General features: G+C 41.5%; 1 protein-coding gene across 6 annotated transcripts in view; it reads right to left on the minus strand.

The window, feature by feature from the left end:
* Nucleotides 1-23608, minus strand: part of LOC129707349 (death-inducer obliterator 1-like) — a 112608-nt gene that overhangs the window by 79656 nt on the left and 9344 nt on the right. The window contains exon 1 of one of the 6 annotated variants that reach the window (XM_055652319.1): nucleotides 22217-22416. The exons of the other annotated variants lie outside the window; for them this stretch is intronic. The gene's annotated coding sequence lies outside the window, so the exon portion shown is untranslated. Of the gene's footprint in view, nucleotides 1-22216; nucleotides 22417-23608 lie in introns of those variants that run through there. 6 annotated transcript variants of the gene reach the window in all.

Genomic DNA, 23608 nt, shown 5'->3' on the forward strand with positions numbered 1-23608 from the left:
GCTCTTAATATGGAGTATCAGTACTGTTATTTAATGAGCAACATTCACAACTATACGTTGGATTTATCCACTTATTACTTCTACAGTCGGTCATATACATCACAAATTTGGTCAGGATATATTTTGGTTGAAATTTTAACGTTAATGCTGAAGTGGGAATGATGGAAACAGCGTTTGTCAATAATTTTTTTTTAAATCTGGTGCATACAAACTGGGTATCTTCATTGCTGTTCACAACACATACATTTAATCTGATTGTCTGGTAATGTAGCATTTTGACACCGTTAAACATATTACCAACATTTGCTGCAGTTGGCCTTTGGCCATCTCTTGTCGGTTAGTGTAATGTTTAACCTGTCAGATGGGTATAGTCGGTTTTAACAGCTATTATCATAAAATGCCTTTAGAAATTTCCTTGCAACCTGTATATTTTGTTGTGGATAAAGTGTTTCTGTACCAATAACGACCCATGCTATGGCAATGTCATGATAATTTTCGGTCCTTCACAGAAAACATGCTTGCATCAATCTATAGTGTGCATGGTTAAGCATATGTTAACATGGTCCAGGGTTTATTGACACAGGCTGATCATACGCTGAATAATCCAACCACATTTTTGTTGGGAAATGGAAAAAATAATAGAAATTGCATTCATTGCAATGTGTAAAAAGAGTTGAGATACTGTATTGTAACTTTGCTGCATGTCATTGTGGTATATATATCATGTCTTGATTGGTGAATATGTTTTGTTTGTGTCATTATTTGAAGCAGAAATAATACGTGAGTGCTTCATTGAGCATAATTACGACTGGTAACTACGCACTTCGTTCGAGCACATTATTGCACACGTCAAGCAAGCTATCTTAAATTGACACCTAAACTGTCATTTGGCAACCTAAAAAGCTGCCTACGTTGCCAGGCTGGCAACAGGGAAAAAAAAGTTAAGTGAGAGCACTGGTAATGATTAAATTTCAATTAATTTCCTTCGCTCCATAGATGCTGCCTCACCCATTGTGTTTCTCCAGCATTTTTGTCTACCGTCGATTTTTCAGCATCTGCAGTTCCTTCTTAAGCATTTCATCTCTTGATCTCTTATTTGCAACAATCCTTGAATCATTTGGGCAAATAATCCAATTCAGATTACAACAAATACTTCAAGCCTTTTATGTGATTCACTATTTTTCTACTTCTGTGATTTCTTTGCACTTGTGAAAACAAATTTCCATCTCGGCCCTAAAAAGCATACTCCTTATAATGTGACTTCTGGGTACTCTGCCGGGAGAAATAATCTCCTGGTTTCTACCCTTGTCAGCCCTGAAGACACAAGAAACTGCAGATGCTGGAATCTTGAGCAAAACACACAAGTGCTGTGTCACTGGAGTGGGTCAGACAAAATGTATGGAGGGAATTGCATTGCCTGACCTGCTGAGTTACTCCAGCACTGTTTTTTTCCAATATGTTTCTGGGAGACCTCTTCACGTTTTTCTAAACTTGAAAAAATTTGGGCTTTGCCGACTCTTTGCTGTACGGCAGATCTGCTATCCCTGGAACAAGTCACAACTCTACGTGCAATCCACCCAGACCTAATTTCAGTAAGACATCTTGACCCCATGTACGCAAATTATCTCATAATAAAGATCAAATGTTTTGTCTTAACATGCCTGCATCTTGGTTTTTGGTGACTTGTGTACAAGGACACCTGGATCCCTTTGAACATCACCATTAACTGTAGTCTCTCACGGTTTGAAAAAAGATACTCTGTTTTTAAACCAAAGTTTTTCTTCTTTATTATATCTGGCATAAACTTGTCCAATCAGAGCTTGTCTGTGGGTTCTTAAAGTTCCCTACTTTATCCCCATCGAGTTTTCTATCATCACTCTTTTTTCATGAAGAAAAACATAAATAGTTGTTCAATTCCCTCTGATGTCCTTGTTACCCATTATAAATGTGCCCACAATTTGCCCTCCTTTATTTTTTTTCCTTTTTACATCTCTTTCAAAGCTTATTTATGGTGGAAAACTGGAGGCAATCTATTCGTCAAGTACAGTAAAATCACAATGAAATCACAGCATTCACAGCAGTTCACTTCCAGACACTGCTGAAGATGTTGTTTTTGTCCACTTGCTAAGTTCACTGAAGTGTTTGGTAACTTAGGACTCAAGCTAAACATACACCAGGCAACTTGGCTGAAACAAGTACAACATAGCTCGTAAGATGTTGGCCATTCAATTAGCATAACATTAATCTTTGGCATAATGGCAATGTGTCTCATTTATTGCAAGAGTGCACTTGCATTGAATTTCCACCACTAACATCTATGGAACACTTTTCTGGTAATATAATGAATTTCTTTTGCAACTGGTGTGAAAAATTCAATTGATTTAAGACAGTTGTGGAGTGCATTAAACATTTCTATGTTTGCAGCATTTAGCATAGTATTCAAGTCTTTTGTTTGATGTATTAAAATCCAGAACATTGCTTCTCCTCTTCCCAACATTACTCCTTTGTTTCCTATCCCAGTGCATTGCCACTATACAACATTTACCAACAACTTTCAAAATATGGCCAAGAAATTACAAGATATACATTGATTAAATGAACCATGCTACTATTTCTCCAGCTGGTCCAAAATTTCTACTACATTCTCCAGAAAGACACATTGCATGGTTAGCCACAGACAACACACACACACACACATAATTATTAGAGGTCCTAAAGATTAGTCCTCCTTAACCAATCCCTTAGCATCAAGGATGACATGTTTCCCATCCAATTCTATGGATTCTGGCACGACCGACAAAAGTAATTGAACACTCACTTAAGAATCAACCGTGGTGATACATCTAAAGTGCCTCTTCAGTTTAGGGGCAAGTAGGGAGCAACAGTACAATGTAGACTCAAGGAACTGCAGATGCTGGTTTACAAAAAAAGACATGGTGCTGGTGTAACTCAGTGGGTCAGCCAACAACTGCGATGAACGTGGATACGTGATGATTCTGACCGAGCCCCTTTAACAGGCTGATGTGGGGGGGAGGGGGGGGGGGCAGGGAGAGAGAAACAGGGGTTGAAAGTAGGAAGAGAGGAGTGGCAGGACAAACCCTAGCATGTGATAGGTGGGATACAGGTGAGTGGGGGTTTTGATAGGTAAATCGTTGGACAAAAGCCAGAGGTGAAAAGACAGAAGGTCTGAGAGTTGTTCCTCCAGTTTGCATGTGGCCTCACTCTAGATGTAGACAGACAAAAAGGTCAGTGTGGCAATGGAAAGGGGAGTTAAAATGATTTATCATCAGGAGATCCAGTAGCCATTGACAGACCGAGCGCAAGTGTTTGGCATAACAGTCGCTGAGTTGACACTTTGTTTCACTGATGTACAATGAATTTCGAAGACAAACATGTCAAAGCATCAGCTGGGTTATTTCTGGAAATCAAACAAAAACCAAGGATTATTGTTTTAAAAACCAACATGAAACTAACTTGAAATCGCATGTTATCACAACATGAATAGGTTCACTGGAAACCAAATGACATACTACCATAATCTACATAGTGCCTCATACTAGATTTAAAAATCATATCTGAATTGCAGGATACTACACATTCAATTCATATTGCCCCCATGAACAAAGTTCTCATACTTTTAAAATGCATCAGTGTCTCTACAACACCTTGATCAATTAGTTAATTTAAGCATGGTCTCCTTTCATGGAAAGACAAGTGCAGACTATATACTGGAAGTTGCTTTGTGATCACCTCCATTCAGTCCAACTCTGACGCCAGATTTCCATTTATCATTTTTAATCCTCTGCCACCTTTTCTTCTTTTCCAATTAACTTCAGTGCAACATGATTAATGCCACTTCATATTTCAATTATGCAGATTGCAGTTTTCCAGACTTCCACAATTTCACCATTGCCCTGATCCTCATCTCCTAGTTTGGTTTCAATGTTTTTATTGGAAGCATTTGTGCAAAAAACTTGGCAATTTTACAGCTCAGTGAACAGCTTCAATTTTAACACTTTCCAAAAAGGACACTAAATTAAAGAGAGAAAGGAGAGAAAAAAAGAGGGGAGATATATCCGTCGACCCACCCGTACGCCCGCTCACCCAGCACTATAATTTTGAATTTGTGTTCAAATATTGTATTATTCAAGAAAATCAATAAAAGTTGACCATATTTTTAAAAATTGCTTCAGTTTATCATTCAAGATAAACCCAATTCTCTCTAGATGTAATGTGCCCATTTTTTCTGTAATCCACATCTTCACTGGAGGGACTTCAGCATTTTTCCAGAATTTAAGTATGTTTTTTTGCTGATATTAGTCCATAGGCGACAAAGCGTTGCTGAAAAACAGTCAATTTACTACATGCCTCTGATATTCCCAGAATAATCAGTTTTGAGTCTGGCTCCAATGGGATTTTGAGTATATTGGAGAGGACGCTGAATACTTCAGTCCAAAAACTTTCTAGTTTTGTACAAAGTGGATTCTTGGAACTGACACTTGTCGCAGAGAGGAGAAACACTGGAGAAAATTTTGTTCAGTTTGGTTTTTGAGTAGTATAACCTGTGCAGCACTTTGAACTGTATCAGGCAATGTCAGGCACCTAATCTCCTAGTTGACATTAAATATATACCAAATCTACATCATTTTCAAATTCAAGAGATTTAAGGGGAAAAAGAGCATTTACATATATGGGATGCCTTGTTGTTCATAAAAAAAAGTTTGTAGTTAATTGGCTTGCGGACAAGGTAGAGTTGCTGCCTTACAGAGCCAGAGACCCGGGTTTGAATCTGACTACGGATGCTGTATGTACGGAGTTCGTATATTCTCCCCGTGACCCGAGTGGGTTTCCTCCCACACTCCAAAGACGCGCAGGTTTGTAGGTTAATTGGCTTGCACAATTGGAAGTTGTTCCCAACGAAGTCCTGCCTTTCAATAGTGATCAAAAACTGAAATTAGTAAAAAAAATGGTGTATGTTATAAACTTTAGACTAGGAAATTGTTCTGGAGAGCAGAGAATCTGGGCAACATGGTGGCGCATAGGTAGAGTTGCTGCCTTACAGAGCCAGAGACCCGGGTTTGAATCTGACTACGGATGCTGTATGTACGGAGTTCGTATATTCTCCCCGTGACCCGAGTGGGTTTCCTCCCAAACTCCAAAGACGCACAGGTTTGTAGGTTAATTGGCTTGCACAATTGGAAGTTGTTCCCAGTGTGTTAGGAAATTGTTAGTGTGCAGGGAGTGTTGGTCGGCGAGGACTCGGTGGGCCAAAGGGTCCATTTCTGCGCTGTATCTCTAAACTAAACTATGCAATAGTATTGCCAGTGCCCAACAAAGGGCAATAGTGTGTCTTTTGACCTGGCATGTCAACAATTCAGCAATCTTGTACTTGGCAGAATCTCCAACATGCTACCGGAAATTGGGAAGACCAGAGGCTGGATATACAAATCAAACTAATCATGGATTTCCAGTATCCCAGAGCCAAATGAATAGCAGTGAAGAATGGAATGACAAATAAAGGCAGCAGTGTGGGGCAAGACGTATGGTCTTCTTGGGTCTGGTAAAACTCATCTGCAAATTTGAAGTAAGCAGTATTCTCCCTGTCACCATTACAAATAAAAAATTTCAAACTCTAAAAGCTAATTCATAAGTTAGCTTGCTTTGCCAAAATTGACATTTTTAAAGTGATGTGTATTACAGGAATAACAGGGACAGATTCCCGCAATCCCCCTTAGTACACTGATTTTTTTTTTAAAGTTCACATGCTTAGGCGGGATTCTGACTTGACAATGTTCAGTCATAATCCCATGGGCTTCATACCAATCACTCCTCAGGCAAGCACAGCCTTTCGAAACCATCTCAGAAGCAGGACTCCAACAAATTTGATTCAACAAAATCCACAGTCAGAGTATTGTGATTTGCCACACTATAGCACAGATGTAAAAGCACTGGACTGAGTGCAGAGATCTACCAGCAGTTATCAGGAATGGATCATTTCAGTTATAAGACTGGGAGCATTGTGCTAGGTGCGGAGGAGAATGAGGTGGGACATGACCCAGGTATACAAAATTGTGATGGTCAGAGATAGGGCGGATGGTGAGAAAACTTTTCCCACAATTAAGATGTCATAAAACAGCAGTAAAAGCCTAAGGTGACGAGTAAGAGGGTTAGATGGGATTTGAGGATTTTTTTTTTTTTTTTTAATCTGGAAGGTGTTTTCAGTCTGGAATGTACTTACTGAGAAGATACAGGCAGACTCTCGCAATGTTGAGAAAGTATCTGGAGGTGCACTTGAAAAAAAGTTAAGAACCGACAACTCGTAAATGGAATTAGTGCAGTTAGATACTTGATGGTCAGTATTTACATGAAAAGCCAGTTTATGTACTATTAATTCTAAGACAGCTGATGTCTGACATCACTCAACACAGTGAAAATTATGGGACCAGACAACAAACCAACTGTAATATTTAAGACCTACACTCCAGAAATGTGCACCTTGACAAGTTGTTGCAACATGCAAGATTCCAACATCTAGCGAACAATGTGGAAAATTGCCAAGTTAAGCCCTGTTCGTAAAAAGCGGGATGAATCTGATCTGGTACACAAAATACCGCAGATGCTGTAATCTGGAATTAAAAAAAAAAAATTGCTGAAGGAATTCAGCACATCTGCAGATGCTGCCTGACGAGCCAAGTTCCTACAGAAGTTTATTTTTGGTTGGCTATTTACCAGTCTACTCTTAATCAGTGCATCCAGATGGGTTTCTAATGTTTTTCTCAATTTTAAAATGTATTTGCAACATCAAAAACATTAAATTAAAATCAATATTCTCCTCAGCCAGGATGTGTTCACTTATTCCAGAAAACCTTCTGACTCAGAACTGCTCCATTCTCACACTCCTTCAATACTTACTATGGCAGAACTGTCAAAGACTCTGACCATAACGCTCGGGTGCAAGTGGCTCATTTCTCCACAATCGGTCTGCGTCCAAGCCCAGCTGGCCCAAAAGCCAGCGCATACCACTCTGCAACAATTAGGGAGCAGGGAGGCATCATTCGGACAGAGAGAAACTGTGTCCTGAATTCTAAAACAACTTGCTATACTTTTTTTTTTTTTTTTAAATCAGGACCTTCTCAGAGAATTGTGGCCATGCCTACACTGAAAGCTGCATGAAGGTAAAGCCTGCCCAGTAGGGGAAAAATCTTGCCACCACATGCCACCTGTGAAGCTGCTCTATGAACTAATATATCTGCAGAGTATGAAGCAGAGTTGCCACCTAGATATGTATGCACGTTGCCCTACTTAATTGGGAGGCTCAGACCACAACAGAGGCCCAGTGTTTCCTCTTGCCCAGTAGAATCCAATGAGCTTATTCTGGAGCTTGTTGGCAAAAGCAGAGGCGCAGGATCAAAATGACCAACCAGTACCAGTAGCATTGCAACCATCAATTGATTTCTGATGAGCATTTGGTCCGTGTAGAATAGCACTCAGTGGTCTGCCCTTAGCTTCAGATATGTGATGACTTCCTCCTTCAACTACGACCACTTTGCAACCAGGCTTTCTTGGTGTGCCTAAAGTAGACTACGGGTATAAAAACTGCATAGTGCTCCATGCAAATAGTCTAGCTAGCAACATTTCCATACAATATCCAAATTTAATTTTGGCATGTTCTGTTTGCATCAATTGACATCACTTTGGGACCAGCAACCAGCATTCTGTTAGCTTTAAAGTCTGGACAAGGACAGGGCAGGTCCACAAGATAACATTCTAAATTGAGGGCAAGGCAGACTTTGATGACACAAGACAGAAATTTGCAAACGTTGATTGGGAGTAGGTTGTTGGTGGGCTAAGGAACATCTGGAAAATGGGATTCTGTTAAAAGTGTGAGAGTGTTCAAGCTATGCATGTTCCTGTTAGATTGATGGTGGCTTACTTAAGATAATTCATATTTCAAACAATATTGTCTGGCATAAGGATAAAGAAAGAAACTTTCAGCTATGAGGATTTATTTATGCTTAAAAATAAGTTTCCAATCTCAGAAAACTTCACAATTAACATTTAGTCCTCTCCAACATCATCATACAAGTGATTTGACAACTGGTAATTAAATATCTGCCTCCAAAAGCAGTACAAGATAGACTCTTCATAAACAAGGGGATGAAAAATTACATGGGGAAGGCAGGAATAGAGTTGAGGCCATAATCAGATCTGCCATGATCTCATTCAATGGCACAGCAAGATTGCAGGGTTGAGTAGAATACTCCAGCTACCAATTTGTATGGATGATATACTAATCAATGTTCCAAAGTAAATTATTCTCTTATCCTTCCTATTCAACTGCTCCATTAATCTCTTATCCTGAGGATAAGGTTATAATGGAACAGATAAAGAGGCAGAAAATTTCAGTGCAAATTAATGCTACGTTCTTGTTCAATAATAGGTCAAGACAATAGAATTAACATCCAACGAAGGAGATTTCTAAAATACAAACCCCCCATAGATGAATATCAAATCTGTGGGGTTTTTTTATAATGCATTTCAAAATTTTTGAATTAATTACAGGGAAATTTTAATCTTTTCAACACACAAATCTTAAGCAAATGCCAATTTTCTTTTTAGAACTCCTTCATGAGAAATCTATTGCACAGTATTACAGCTGGCTGTTAGTTTGATCTACGTCACACTGATCCATTCCATGTTACAAAGCTGTCACTTGTGTGAACAGGTGAACAAAGCTGGAACTAGTGTGAACAGGTGATCCATGATCAACATGGACATTGGGCCAAAGAGCCTGCTTCCATGCTGCATCTCTAAACTCAAAACAATTTTACTCCACAGATGCTGTCTGGCCCACTGAGTTCTACCAGCAGTTTGTTTATTACTCTTTCTAACTGTACCAAAAGTAGAAAAAACAAAAAAACACATTGAATCCATGAAATGCAGAATCTCGTTGGAAATATCCAGATCAAGCAGCATCTACGAGGAGTGAAAATCTAAGTTAATTTTACATGTGGCTGACCTTGGCCAGTTTCCCATGAACATCCTATTAAGATTATAACTTCGTTATACTTCTGACTTGAACCTGTCGCAGCAAAGACTCAAAGACCCAAATGCCATCCTTCAATTCTGTTATACTTTGCACAGGATCTTCATTAATTATAAATGATTGCCCATTGTTCAAGACTTTCTCAAGATCTATCCTATAATGTCCTCTATAGGATATTTTACTTTTCAATAATATTGTCTGCATTGTTCCAAACTGCAAAAAAAAAAGAACAATTTCAGCCATGTATGATGGGCCATCCTCTCATCCCATTCATCTGGTGAATCTCTTCCTGTTGCCTCCACTGCTAGTAATTCTTCCTGAAATGAAGGGACACAAATTACACATGACATTCCAGGTTCAGCCTCACCTGCACCATCAACAAACTAATAATAGTTTTCAATTTCTAAACACCAACCCTTCTGCAATAAATGCCCTTGGTCTTCCTGATTACTTGCTTCAACTGCCTGCTAAATTCTTGTGATTCAAGCTATAGCTTTCTATACAACTCGTATACAATTTATTTTCATTTTAACAATAGACTGCGTTTAATTTCCCTTACCAACACACATGACCTCACACTTTCTTACATAAACCAATCCTTGGGGATCTCCAAGGATTATATTTTCCAGTCTCAAACAGACCCATTTATTCCAACTCTATCTTCTACACAATAACCTCATTTGGAGTATTTAGAGCAATTTTGGGCACCATATGTGAGGAATTACATGCTGGTGCTGGAGAGAGTCCAGAGGTTTACGAGAATGATCCCCAGAATGAGTGGGTTAACATATGATGAACATTTGATGGCACTCGACCTCTACTCGCTGGAGTATAGAGGGGTGAGGGGTCCCCTCATTGAAACTTACCGAATAATGAAAGGCCAGGATAGAATGGATGTTGAGGGGATGTTTCCATTAATGGTAGAGTCTAGGACCAGAGGTCATATCCTCAGAATTAAAAGATGTTCCTTTAGGAATGAGATAAAGAGGAATTTCTGTAATCAGAATGTGGTGAATCTGTGGAATTCTTTACCATCTGTGGAATTCTTTACCACAGAAGGCTGTGGAGGCCAAGTCAATGGAATTTTTTAAGGTAGAGAGATAGATCATTGATTAGTATGGATGTCAGGGTTTATGGGGAGAAGGCAGGAGAATGGGGTTAAGATAGACCAGCCTTGATTGATTGACGTAGACTTGATTTGCCAAATGGCCTAATTCTGCTCCGTTTAACTTATGAACACTCTTTTATCCATGTTAGCGAACTTCTATATTGTTAACTAGCTTCTAATATTGTCGGCTCCAAAATTGGTAAAATTGTAAATTGTCCCTAATGTGTAGGGATAATGTGAGTGTAAGAGATGATAGCTGGCCGGCGTACTCAATGAGACAAAGGTAGACACAAAATTTCCGGGATGGCGGGACTGTTATATGTTGATAGAATGGAGCGGCTGGACTTGTTTCCTCTGGAATTTAGGATGAGAGGGGTCTTGTGGAAACATAAAAGATTATTAAGCGTTTGGACACACTAGAGGTAGGAAACATGCTCCCGATGTTGGGAGTGTCCAGAACCAGGGGCCACAGTTTAAGAATAAGGGGTAAGCCATTTAGAACGGACATGGGGAAATACTTTTTCACACAGAGTTGTGAGTCTGTGGAATTCTCTGCCTCCGAGGGCGGTGGAGGCTGGTTCTTGGATGTTTTCAAGAGTGTTAGATAGAGCTCTTAAAGATAGTGTAGTCAAGGGATATGGGGAGAAGGCAGGAACGGGGTACTGATTGTGGATGATCAGCCATGATCACATTGAATAGCTGTGCTGACGCAAAGGGCCGAATGGCCTACTCCTGCACCTATTGTCTATTGTCTAAAATGCTGGAGTAACTCAGCAGGACAGGCAGCATTTATGGAGAGAAGGAATGGGTGACGTTTCGGGTCAAGACCCTTCTTCAAACGAGACAAAGGGCCTGTTTCCACACTGTATTTCTAAAGACAGCCCCAACGCGGTAAGTGGCATAATGGATGTACTCTGAAAAATCTTCAACATTGAATGCAGACCCCATTCAGTCCAATAGCATTGTTAAACATGGGCATGGATATCTCTTCCTGATCACCTCCTTCAGATGATGAATTGGCATTTCATATTGAAAAAGAATGGCAAAAGCACTGACTGTATCGAGATTATACAATGTTCTATGGATAGGACACCAACGGAAATCACCATGAGTGGTTTGGTAGAACCGCCACTGGCCAAGTCCCTAAAGCTATAGCTGCCAAACGGGTCCGAGGCAGGTTGTGAATAAACCAACATGAAGGAAAAAACTGCAAAACTATCTTCATCAACCTAGTATCGAACTGCACTGGTAGAAGCAACCAGCACACAATCATTTATCCTGTGTTGTACTACAATTAGATTTTAAAACATCCTGCCATTTACAAAAATGGCATCATAAGAAGTCATGAAGCCGCAAGAGCAGTAGGGGTATACATCAGCATCATCTGTAACCTCATGGCTTGACATTTCCTTCAATCCATCATTACTCCCAAGCAAGGGAATCTTGGTTCAAACACCTTGGGGTCACCGCACGATAGCAGCCTCGCCAAAAGTTTTGTTGTTGTTATTTTTAGTGTTTTAAAAGTATGTGTCAATGTTCTCTGGTTTGTTTTATGTGGAGGGTGGGGAGGGGGTCGGGGGAAACTCTTGAGTCTCTTACCTTGCCGGAGATGCGATTGTTTTCCGGATCATATCAGATTCAGATTCAGATCAGATTCAGATTCAATTTTAATTGTCATTGTCAGTGTACAGTACAGAGACAACGAAATGCATTTAGCATCTCCCTTGAAGAGCGACATAGCAAACGATTTGAATTTTAAAAAAAATAAATAAATAAATAAGTGTCGGGGGGGGGGGGGGGGGGTGATTGGAAGTCACCGGGGTACGTTTTTTAGTGGAGGGAAAGCGGCCGGAAAGAAGCTGTTCCTCGACCTGCTGGTTCGGCAACGGAGAGACCTGTAGCGCCTCCCGGATGGTAGGAGGGTAAACAGTCCATGGTTGGGGTGAGAGCAGTCCTTGGCGATGCTGAGCGCCCTCCGCAGACAGCGCTTGCTTTGGACAGACTCAATGGAGGGGAGCGTGGAACCGGTGATGCGTTGGGCAATTTTCACCACCCTTTGCAATGCCTTCCGGTCGGAGACAGAGCAGTTGCCATACCATACTGTGATGCAGTTGGTAAGGATGCTCTCGATGGTGCAGCGGTAGAAGTTCACCAGGATCTGAGGAGACAGATGGACCTTCTTCAGTCTCCTCAGGAAGAAGAGACGCTGATGAGCCTTCTTGATCAGAGTAGAGGTATTGTGGGTCCAAGAGAGGTCATCGGAGATGTTGACTCCCAGGAACCTGAAGCTAGAAACACGTTCCACCTCCGTCCCGTTAATGTGGATGGGGGTGTGCGTGCCGCCTCTGGACTTCCTGAAGTCTACAATGAGCTCCTTGGTCTTCTTGGAGTTAAGGGCCAGGTTGTTGTCAGCGCACCATGCTGCTAAGTGCTGGACCTCCTCCCTGTAGGCCAGCTCATCGTTGTTGCTGATGAGGCCAATCACCGTTGTATCATCTGCATACTTGATGATGGTGTTAGTACCATGTACAGGTGTGCAGTCATAGGTGAAGAGGGAGTAGAGGAGGGGGCTCAGCACACAGCCCTGAGGAACGCCGGTGTTCAGGGTGAGGGTTGAAGAGGTGTGCTTGTCTAACCTCACAGACTGGGGTCTGTTGGTTAGAAAGTCCAGTATCCAGTTGCAGAGGGAGGGGTCGATGCCCAGGTTACCGAGTTTGGTGATCAGTTTTGATGGGAATAATGGTGTTGAATGCTGAGCTGTAATCGATGAACAGCATTCTTACATAAGTGTCTCTGTTGTCAAGGTGGGAGAGGGCGGAGTGAAGTGCCGTTGAGATGGCATCCTCCGTACTCCTGTTCTTGCGGTAGGCAAACTGATAGGGATCCAGTGTGGGGGGTAGGCAGCTTTTGAGGTGTGCCAGGACCAGCCTCTCGAAGCACTTGGTGATGATGGGGGTAAGTGCAACTGGGCGGAAGTCGTTGAGGCTTGCCGCAGTGGAGTGTTTTGGCACTGGCACGATGGAGGTGGCTTTAAGGCAAGTGGGGACAACTGCTTGGGCAAGTGACAGGTTGAAGATGTCAGTCCAGACGTCTGTCAGCTGCGCAGCACAGGCACTGAGCACGCGCCCGGGGATGCCGTCAGGGCCAGCAGCCTTACGTGCATTAGTCCTACTCAGTGCCACGTACACGTCGTAGGGGGTGAGTGTGAGGGGTTGGTGATCGGCAGGTAGCACAGCCTTGATGGCTGTCTCTAGATTGTCCCTGTCGAAGCGGCCATAGAAGTGATTCAGCTCCTCAAGGAAGGAGGCGTCGCTGGATGTGGGGGTGATGTTGGAGGGTCTGTAGTCCGTGATGGCCTGGATGCCTTGCCACATGCGTCGGGGGTCGGAGTTGTTGTTGAAGTGCTCCTCAATCCTGAGCTTATGGCAGTGCTTGGCCTTGCTGATGCCCCTCTTCAGGTTAGCCCTGGATGAACTGTAGGCTCGAGCATCGCCTGACCTGAAAGCGGTGTCCCGTGCTTTCAGCAGTAGCCTGACCTCGCTGTTCATCCATGGCTTCTGATTCGGGTATATGGTCACCTGTTTGAGGGAGGTGACACTATTGATGGTGGAGTTTATAAAGTCCAGAACAGAGGATGTATAGGAATCAATGTCCGTGTGAGAGTCAAGGGTGGCCTGGGCAGCAAACGCCTTCCAGTCAGTGTTTCCAAAACACTGCTGAAGTGTGAAGTCCGCTTCCTCTGACCAGACTTTAACTGTCCTTACAGTTGGTTTAACCCGTCTGATGAGTGGGGAGTACTTAGGGAGCAGGAACAATGAGACGTGATCAGACTGACCAAGGTGGGGGAGGGGGATGGCTTTATAAGCTTCAGCCATATCTGATCGCTCTGTGGCCTAACATCATGGAGCTGACTCCTTGCTCGGGACTGACTTTGAGCCCCACCGCAGGGACATGAACTTACCATCAGAGCCAATCCCTTGCCTGGGATCGACACTCCCGCGGATTTAACCAATAGCTTGCAGTATGGGTAGAGACCGATGTCGGGAAACTCCAAACGACGCAAAAGGTTTCGACCAGCCCCAACCCGGGGTCAGATCGCCCGGCGCGGGGGAGCTGAGATTCCCCCCGATGCAGGAACTTGATCACCCCGATGAGGAGGGTCAGGCAGCCGGCTACGGGAGCCAAGATCTCCCCGTCACAGAAGATTCAAGGCCCCCAGTCGCGGGAGAACAAAGAAGGGAGCAGATTGAACTTTTTTTCGCCTTCAATCACAGTGAGGAATGTGGAGGAGTCACTGTGGTGGATGTTTATGTTAAAATGTATTTTGTGCGATCTGATGTTTTTTATTGGTATGACTCTATGGCAAATGACATTCCTCATATGTTGCAAAACGTACTGGGCTAATAAAGTATGATTATGATTATTGTGATGCTGATTATCAGGAGTGTGATCAAAGCATACTGTGACACCACCAGAATACCTAATCATCTGGTTGGAAATTTGGAGAAGGTGCAACACATGCTTAACAGCAGACATAATGCAATGAACTGATCTAAATGACTCATAACCAACAATCAGATCAAAGTCTTGCCGCAGCTACTCTGAATGGCGAACAATTAAACATATAAATGATTTGCGTGTAGGAGCAGGGAGGTTCTACTGCAGTTGTACAGGGTCTTGGTGAGACCACACCTGGAGTATTGCGTACAGTTTTTGTCTCCTAATCTGAGGAAAGACATTCTTGCCATAGAGGGAGTACAGAGAAGGTTCACCAGACTGCTTCCTGGGATGTCAGGACTTTCATATGAAGAAAGACTGGATAGACTTGGCTTGTATTCGCTAGAATTTAGAAGATTGTGGGGGGGGATCTTATAGAAACTTGCAAAATTCTTAAGGGGTTGGACAGGCTAGATGCAGGAAGATTGTTCCCGATGTTGGGGATGTCCAGAACAAGGGGTCACAGTTTAAGGATAAGGGGGAAATCTTTTAGGACCGAGATGAGGAATACATTTTTCACACAGAGTGGCAAATCTCTGGAATTCTCTGCCACAGAAAGTAGTTGAGGCCAGTTCATTGGCTATATTTAAGAGGGAGTTAGATGTGGCCCTTGTGGCTAAAGGGATCAGGGGGTATGGAGAGAAGGCAGGTACAGGGTACTGAGTTGGAATGATCAGCCATGATCATATTGAATGGCGGTGCAGGATCGAAGGGCCGAATGGCCTACTACTGCACCTATTTTCTGTTTCTATGTTTCTAAGTGACTCTAAAAACATCTCCAACTACAACACAGAATGGATGAAACGTTGAAATTAAGTTCTGCCAGAAATGTCCATTGGATGATCCATCACAACTTTCTTCTTGAAGAAAATGTCTCCAGAACTAGCTATACGCAAGGACAAGCTGTTGAAATTAGATTAGTTTACAGATAGTGTGGAAACAGGCCATGAGAAATATAGATATAACACTGATATTTATCCAATGTTATGGAAACCTGCCAAATATGTTCTCTTTATCCGAAAAAGGAGGACAACTGATCATGCTAATTACTGGTTAAGCAGTTTATGTTCACTCAGCAAAATAGTGGATGGTGTCATCAACAATGCTATCATGCAGCACTTACTCCCAATGCACTTTGGGTTTCGCCAGGCTTAAGACATCACAGCCTTTGTCCAAACATGGGCCAAGGAGCTGAATTCTAGGGATGAGAGAGAATTACTGCCTTTAACATCAAGGAAACATTTGACAATGTGTGGAATTAGGAAGCCTGGTGAAACTTAAATCAATGGTTATTCAGGAGCATGCATTTAGTGGCTGGAGTCATGCCTCGCACTAAAAATGTGTTGTTCTAGGTCAATTATATCAGCCCCAGGAAATACAGCAAGAGTTCACCAAGGCATGTCTTACAGTTGTATTCAATTACCTTTCTTTCTCCATAAGTTTAGAAAAGGGGGATGTTGGCAATGATTGTATTATATTTAATTTCATTCACAGCCCCCCAACACTATGCAATAAAACCTAGACAACAAACCTAGACAACATGCAGGTACAAACTGACAACCAGTTAGTGATATTTGTGCTAGGTAAAGTATCATCCAAAACACCCAATCATGACATTCAGTGGCATCACCATCACCAAGACCCCCCCACCACCATTAACATTCTAGGGGCCATTGTTGACCAGAAGCCCAAATGAACCAACCACATTAGTTCCTTTTCGTTTGTGCCATTCACCACAGGCTGGGTATATTGTGACAAATGGTCATCCTCTCGATTCCACAAACCCTTCACCATCTACACAGCAACCAGGAACATTGAGGAATGTTTAATATCTGGAATACTCTATTTAACTGGTTGACTACAGCTCCCGTTGCATTCAGGTAGTTCTACAATCCAGTCTATTTGATTGGGATCCCTTCCACCACCAGCACACTGTGGGTGATGTTCATGATATCAACAGAATGCACTGAAGTATCTGCCTCAGCTGCCCCAACTGCACCATTCAAACCCATAACCTTTATCACTGAGGACAAGTGATTGAGGTGCAGGAGAATACCACTATCAGCAGGTCTCCCTCCAAGTCACATACCATCCTACCTTGGAAATAAATTGCCTACATTTCATAATCACCGAATTTATATTATGGAACTCCCAACTGAATAGAAGTAGTTCTTTCATCATAAGGATGGTAATGATTCACAACAACTATCTCAAGGGAGATTCGTGATGGATAGTAAATCGGTCTTACCAGCGATGACCTGGCCATGAAACATAAATAAATACGAAAAGCCACGTAATAATAGTATTCTTTGGCTTTCAACGGATTGCTTTTCAAGTGAAGGCTGTAACATATGAGCAAATTCCGCCTTGGGCAATTCCAAAGCAATGGCCGACAAAACTAGTAGAACAAAATCACAGCACAGCTTGAATAATGAATTTACACGTTTAAAGCTCAAGCTACCCTAAACAAAATGTATTAAGAACGAAAAATCAGATTCATGAATATGAGAATTAAAAATTTTAATAAATCATCCATTGTGTAGTTGAATGTTAAAAAAACTGCAGATGCTAGAAATCTAAAATAGAAAATGCTGGAAATACTCTGATTAGGTAGCGTTCTGTGAAGAGGGACAGTAAACATTTCAGATCGCAAACCGCACAGTTCGCATTAACCAACCTGATCTCCCGGTGGCTCAGCACTCCGAATCCCCCTCCCAATCCGAATCCGACCTTTCTGTCCTAGGCCTTCTCCATGGCCAGAGTGAGTTCCACCACAAATTGGAAGAGCAGCACCTCATATTTTGCTTGGGCAGTTTACACCCCAGCAGCATGAACATTGACTTCTCCAATTTCAGGTAGTCCTTACTTTCTCCCTCCTTCCCCTCCCCAGCCCTCCCACAGCCTCTTCCTTTCCTCTTCCCGCCCCCTCCCCCCCCCCCCCAATCCGAAGAGTCTTGACCCGAAACATCACCTATTCCTTCGTTCCATAGATGCTGCCTCGCCCGCTGAGTTTCTCCAGCATTTTTGTCTACCTTCAAACATTTCAGATCAATCACTGTTCAATGTACATTCCAGTTCCATCTTCACTTCTGACAAAGTGTCAATAACCTGAAAAGTTTATAAAAGTCTGAAGAAGGGTCTCGACCCGAAACATTCCTTCTCTCCAGAGATGCTGCCTGTCCTGCTGAGTTACTCCAGCATTTTGCATCTACCTGCGATTTAAAATAACATCTGCAGTTCTTTCCGACACCTGAAAAGTTTATACTTTCTTTCTCCACAGAATACTTCCCAATCTATTGAGTATTTCAATTATTTTGCTTTAATCCATTAAAACCTCTGGCTGTTAGCAATGCATGATTTCCCCTTCTGCATTTTCAATCTGAACTTTCATTTAAATGCAATAGCACTTGGTATCCAAGATTCCCAACTTTCTATCGTCAAGTCAAGTGAGTTTATTGTCATGTGTCCCTGTATAGGACAATGAAATTCTTGCTTTGCTTAAGCACACAGAAAATAGTAGGCATTTACTACAAAACAGATAAATGTGTCCATATACCATGATATAAATATATACCCACATGAATAAATAAACTGATAAAGTGCAAATAGCAAAAAGTGGTTATTAATAATCAGAGTTTTGTCCGAGCCAGGTTTAATAGCCTGATGGCTGTGGGGAAGTAGCTATTCCTGAACCTGGTTGTTGCAGTCTTCAGGCTCCTGTACCTTCTACCTGAAGGTGGCAGGGAGATGAGTGTGTGGCCAGGATGGTGTGGGTCTTTGATGATACTGCCAGCCTTTTTGAGGCAGCGACTGCGATAAATCCCCTCGATGGAAGGAAGGTCAGAGCCGATGATGGACTGGGCAGTTTACACTACTTTTTGTAAACCTTTCTGTATCAGGAACCAGAAATCTACTCAAGAATGAAGTGTTGGACAACCAACAATCAGAAACATATCACAAGGTGAAGAATAAAATAGAGAATCCTAAAAAGTCCCCAAAACCAAATTGTATACCATCTGTCTAACGTGTGCTTACACTTATGGTATATATGTAATTTCATTTAAATACATTTTTCTACCTAATCCTATGAAAAACCAATATGGAATATCATTACAAATTATCACCACAGTCCTTGCTGTTCTCACAAAAACTGAATACAGCACACCACAGTGTAACTTTTCATGTACAAGGGGCATTGAGAATTTGACTGTCAGAAGTCTTAATATTTCACCACTCTGGGACATAATAAATGAATATATTGACCACATCTAAATATACACTTCCTTAAACAGTATTCAGTTTGTATTACATTAGTAATAGTTGGTAATAGGGCGATTGCACGGTTGACACTTGACCCGTACTATGCCTTCTGGAGGACAAGCAGTGTCCTGGTCTCAGCAGCCGTTGAATTGTTGCCGGAGCTTGTTGGTAAGCATTTTGCCAGTCCTCCCAAAAATATGTTAGAGTATGTCATGGAGATTGATGCCCAGGATGAACAAAAATTGTACTACTGTCAGGAGGTGGACAGCGGGAAAATGATCATATGTGACAACACAAAATGTCCTATTTCGTGGTTTCATTTGAATGCCTGAAATTGCCAGAAAATAATGAGATTGAAAGCTCCTCACAAAATCACAAAGAAAAATTCCCAAAATGAACTGCAAGTGTTGTGCTGAACAGGTTTCTCACAAATACTAAATCTAGCATTTGTATACCAAGTTAGCCTTGCACTGTATAAAACTACATCATAGAATGTTTTGTGGTCATTTTCACACACCAGTTTCTTTGTCAAACTAATATTTAAGTTTAATATTTAAAATGTTGATCTGTGCAGAGTTAAGCATGAGTATGCTCCCTTTTGGCAGAGGGTCTGTTATGCTTTAATTTTAAAATGTAACAACAGTATTAAAAAAATATATACCAAAGTAATTTGGGTGTGCTCTCTTTAATTTAAAAAAAGGTGCTTTCTTTGATTTTAGTGTGCTTTAAGACATAAAGGTGTTTTCTTTGAAGTATGCCTACGTAAATCACACATGTATGTGTGCTTTTATTCAATTGTTAGATTGATGGTGCTTTCTTTGAGGTATAAACTATATGCCAATGGTACACCAAGTGTGTGCTGTTGAGGTAAACTGTACTTTCTTTCAAATGTGTGTGACAAAAACACAAACTGTCAATTGATATAAAAAATAAGTACTTTCTAAGAAAAATGGGAGAAAAAATGCTATATATCAAGTGTGATTGTTGATTTCAACATTGCCATGGCGAATTGAGGTTTTTTTTCAGGCCTTTCAGTGAACTCATAAAAGAGTCAAAGGAAACAAGACAAAATTGCATGATGAAACATTTTAGGTGAGGATGAATGGAATTTGAGTTGGTTATCATCTTAAAATTACAAAGTGTGCTTTTACTTCTGTGTTTATGATTCAATGATTTGGCAATTTCTTACAATTTCATTCATAGTAAATCCTGATGAGCCAAGTTACTTTTTTGTAAGTGTTGATTGTTCGTATATGCCCCATACGAAAGCCCAAATATCTGCACCTACTGTGAGACTATGGATTAATTTAAGTTGAAAAGTGCACAACAGATCCTTGCAATTTTATCTATTTTGGGTACTTGAATTTCAGAGCTGTTTATCATGTACTCCAGTGGTACAGTATGAATTAGAATTAGGTATTTTTGCCTGACAGCACCAATCACACGCTCTACATGAATGCGTAAATGTGCAATTTCACGAGTTTTTTCCACATCCAGCGCAGATAGTTGTGCTTTCCCTCTTGTAAATGCAGGAATTTCTGCTTCACAACCATAAAATCCGGCATCATCTTTTATGTCAAAACCGCGATCAGCTAAAATGACATCTCCAGGGAGCAGTTGGTCAAAAAATTAGATGAAAGTGTGATTGTTTTATCTGTGCCACTGCCCCCCCATGCAACAAATAAAAATGAAATAACTCCATATGGTGTTACACCTATCAAACATTTGATGGCGTTATGGTGTTTATAGTTCAACCAAGTCTGGGTTTAAACGTAGGTCTATTACAAAATACTTCGAAGCAATCTATAATCACGGCCATACGCTTTCCAAATGTCTGTCGAAATTGCAAGGACATGGTGTTTTTAACAGCACAAAAACTGACAATTTTGACGGTATTTTCCAGGTAAGAACGTACATGTTGTGTGTATGTCAAGTGTATGCCGGAGGCTTGCTTGTCCTCCAGTACACTTGAGACTCCGTGGGTCACACACTTTAACCTTTTGACCTACTGTGCAATCGATCTATAGGCAGAAACATCAGTAAAATCTGTATTTTTATTTTCCCATTATGTCATTGGGTCCAAATGAGATTAAAACTATGCTAAATTTACATTTTAATAGTTCTTAAATTCACCATTCAATGGTCATCATTAACAAGATGAATTGCCTTTGACCAACTGACAAGATATTTTACTGATCAAGTTGCTATGTAGAAAAGGGAGCTTTCACTAAAAAGACTGAACCAGAAGAACTTTTAAACAACAATCTAGTCACGAGTTAACATTACTGACACCAGTCTTTTAACTCGAATGTATTTAATTAACTAAGCATAAAAGCCTGTTCTGCTAAGATTTGAATGTGACTTCTTGATTATCAGTTCAGAAATACAATCACTATATTACCACAATCCTCTCTAATATTTTCCAAATCAGTATCGTTTCAACATACATGATAGACTGTCAAACACATCAGGGGACTAGGCAAAGTAAATAAACTAATGGACTAAATTAATATATTTCATAAGCCTATTTGTTCCGGAAAAGATTCCTGCTTCCTTTACCAATTAAGTTATTACAGGTGAACACGCTTTCTTTTAAAGGATGCGAGCATTAATTGTGGCACAGCAGAGAAGTTTTAATTTAAATAACTAAAGGTCATTGACATAAAAAGGTTGTTTTTAACTCGTTCCGTTCCATTCTCTTTGTAGTTGCTGGCTAACCTATTTTTTATTTTAATTCCAAACGTTAACCTATCCTTCGTATGTGAACCATCCAGCCGGCACATGCGGCAACCTTTGCAATAGTTTAAGTACAACTAAAAATGACTTTAAAAAGCTAAACCCTGGGAAGAATGTACTCTCCCAGATTGTCAATGGGGCTCAATAAACCGAATAATTCATATGACACTCATAAAAGAAGTCCATACTACAATCCGAATCACCTTCACATGTGCAAAGAGACCATATTTAATCCAATTCATTCAATCCAATCGGTATTAAATGATGCAGATTAATACGAAATAAAATACAAGGGCCATGAAACGGTGATCATTGAGGCGGATGGATTCTCGTAGGTCACTGCCCTGGGCATACGGCGCCTTTTTATGCCAAAAACAATCAGTTAAATGGGTTACGATCTCTTGGGGAATCCACACACATCACAAGCATAGGATCTTTGATCACAAGTGCAAGCACCGCGGTACTCGGGCCGTTCCAGCACTGGATTGTAGCCGGGCCTGCGCGCGGCCTACACCGCGCCCAAGCGCCCAAGCGCCCAACGCCCTGTTCCGCGGCTCCGAGCTACTCACTATATCTCCAAATGCTCCTGGTGTTGATTTCGCCACTGTCCCTCGCCCTCCGACTTCTGCTCCGGGATAGGCACGGCTCTGGTCTGATCCACGGTCACCTTCGACACGAGGCCGCGACCAGCACCAAACACGACCAGAGGACCAGCGCCATTATACGCAGCGCACGTGACCCGTAAGCGCCGCACGTAATCGCCGGAAGTTTTTTTTTTGTTGGGAGGGGGGAAGGATCGTGGAGAACAACTAACAATGCCACTCAAAACAATGTCAGAGACTTGATTGCAGTACAACAAAATATATTTTTTTAAATCTAGAAATATTTAGCAGTTCAGACAAAGTATGTGGAGAGAAAAACAATAATAATATTTTAGGTTTAAGACCTGCTGTGTATTTCCAACATTTTGTTTTTACTAGATTTTCTGTATGTCAGTAATTTGGTCAAGGGCAAAACTTCTCCACAAACACACCAAGATTCTTGACTCTGCGACTCAATAGGCAGAAATAAACACTAATAGCACCAAAGATGTAATAAATCCAGAATTTTAAAAATACGAAAAATGTTGTATTCAGCAGGTGAGGCAACATCTATGCTATTTGAATGTGGACTTTTCTCTGTTAAAATATAGAACAGCACAGCACAAAAGCAGGCCTTTTGGCCCACAATGTCTGTCAACAGGTGATGGCAAACATCTATGCTATAAATTCCACCTGAATGTCGGGACTTTGCTCTGTGAAAATATCTGCGCCTAGAACAACAGTCCACAGCACAAAAGCACCGCTCTTTTGGACCCACAATGTCTGAGGATGCCGAACATGATGCCACCAGACCGGGAAGCTCATGGAATTGGGGCTCAACACCTCCCTGTGTGCCTGGGTCCTGGACTTTCTCACAGGTAGTCAAGATAATATCATCCCCACCTCCAGATGCTGCGTCCTCGGGCCTGCTGAGTGGCTCAGCCAATTCCTAGTAGTTTTGATGACACTGTGGTTCCTGATCTTTGAGAGGGCCTAACATGATCTGCACTCTGGTGCCAGGAGAACAGCCTCCTCTTGAAATGAGAGCTGATCATATTCACTCATCGAGGACATATAATTGAGTATAAATGGTTCTGTGGAACGTAGTTTTAAATATCTGGGAGTTCCACATCTCTGAGGTTTGAGATATGTGAGTAAGGCAAGGCATGCCTTTGAAAGAAATCTGACTGAGCCCTTGTACAATCATACAGTGCTGCTGCAAGTATTGTAGCTGCCTCGCTGCACTAGTGACCCAAATTCAATTTTGAGCTCGTGTTGTGTGGAGTTGCCGCATTCTCCCTGTAACTGCATGGGTTTCCGCCGGCTATTCCAGTTTCTTACCATATCCCAAAGTGCTGATTGGCCAAGCATCTCGTATGT

The sequence above is a fragment of the Leucoraja erinacea genome, chromosome 21 (assembly GCF_028641065.1).
Source record: "Leucoraja erinacea ecotype New England chromosome 21, Leri_hhj_1, whole genome shotgun sequence".
NCBI classification, from domain to species: Eukaryota; Metazoa; Chordata; class Chondrichthyes; order Rajiformes; family Rajidae; genus Leucoraja; species Leucoraja erinaceus.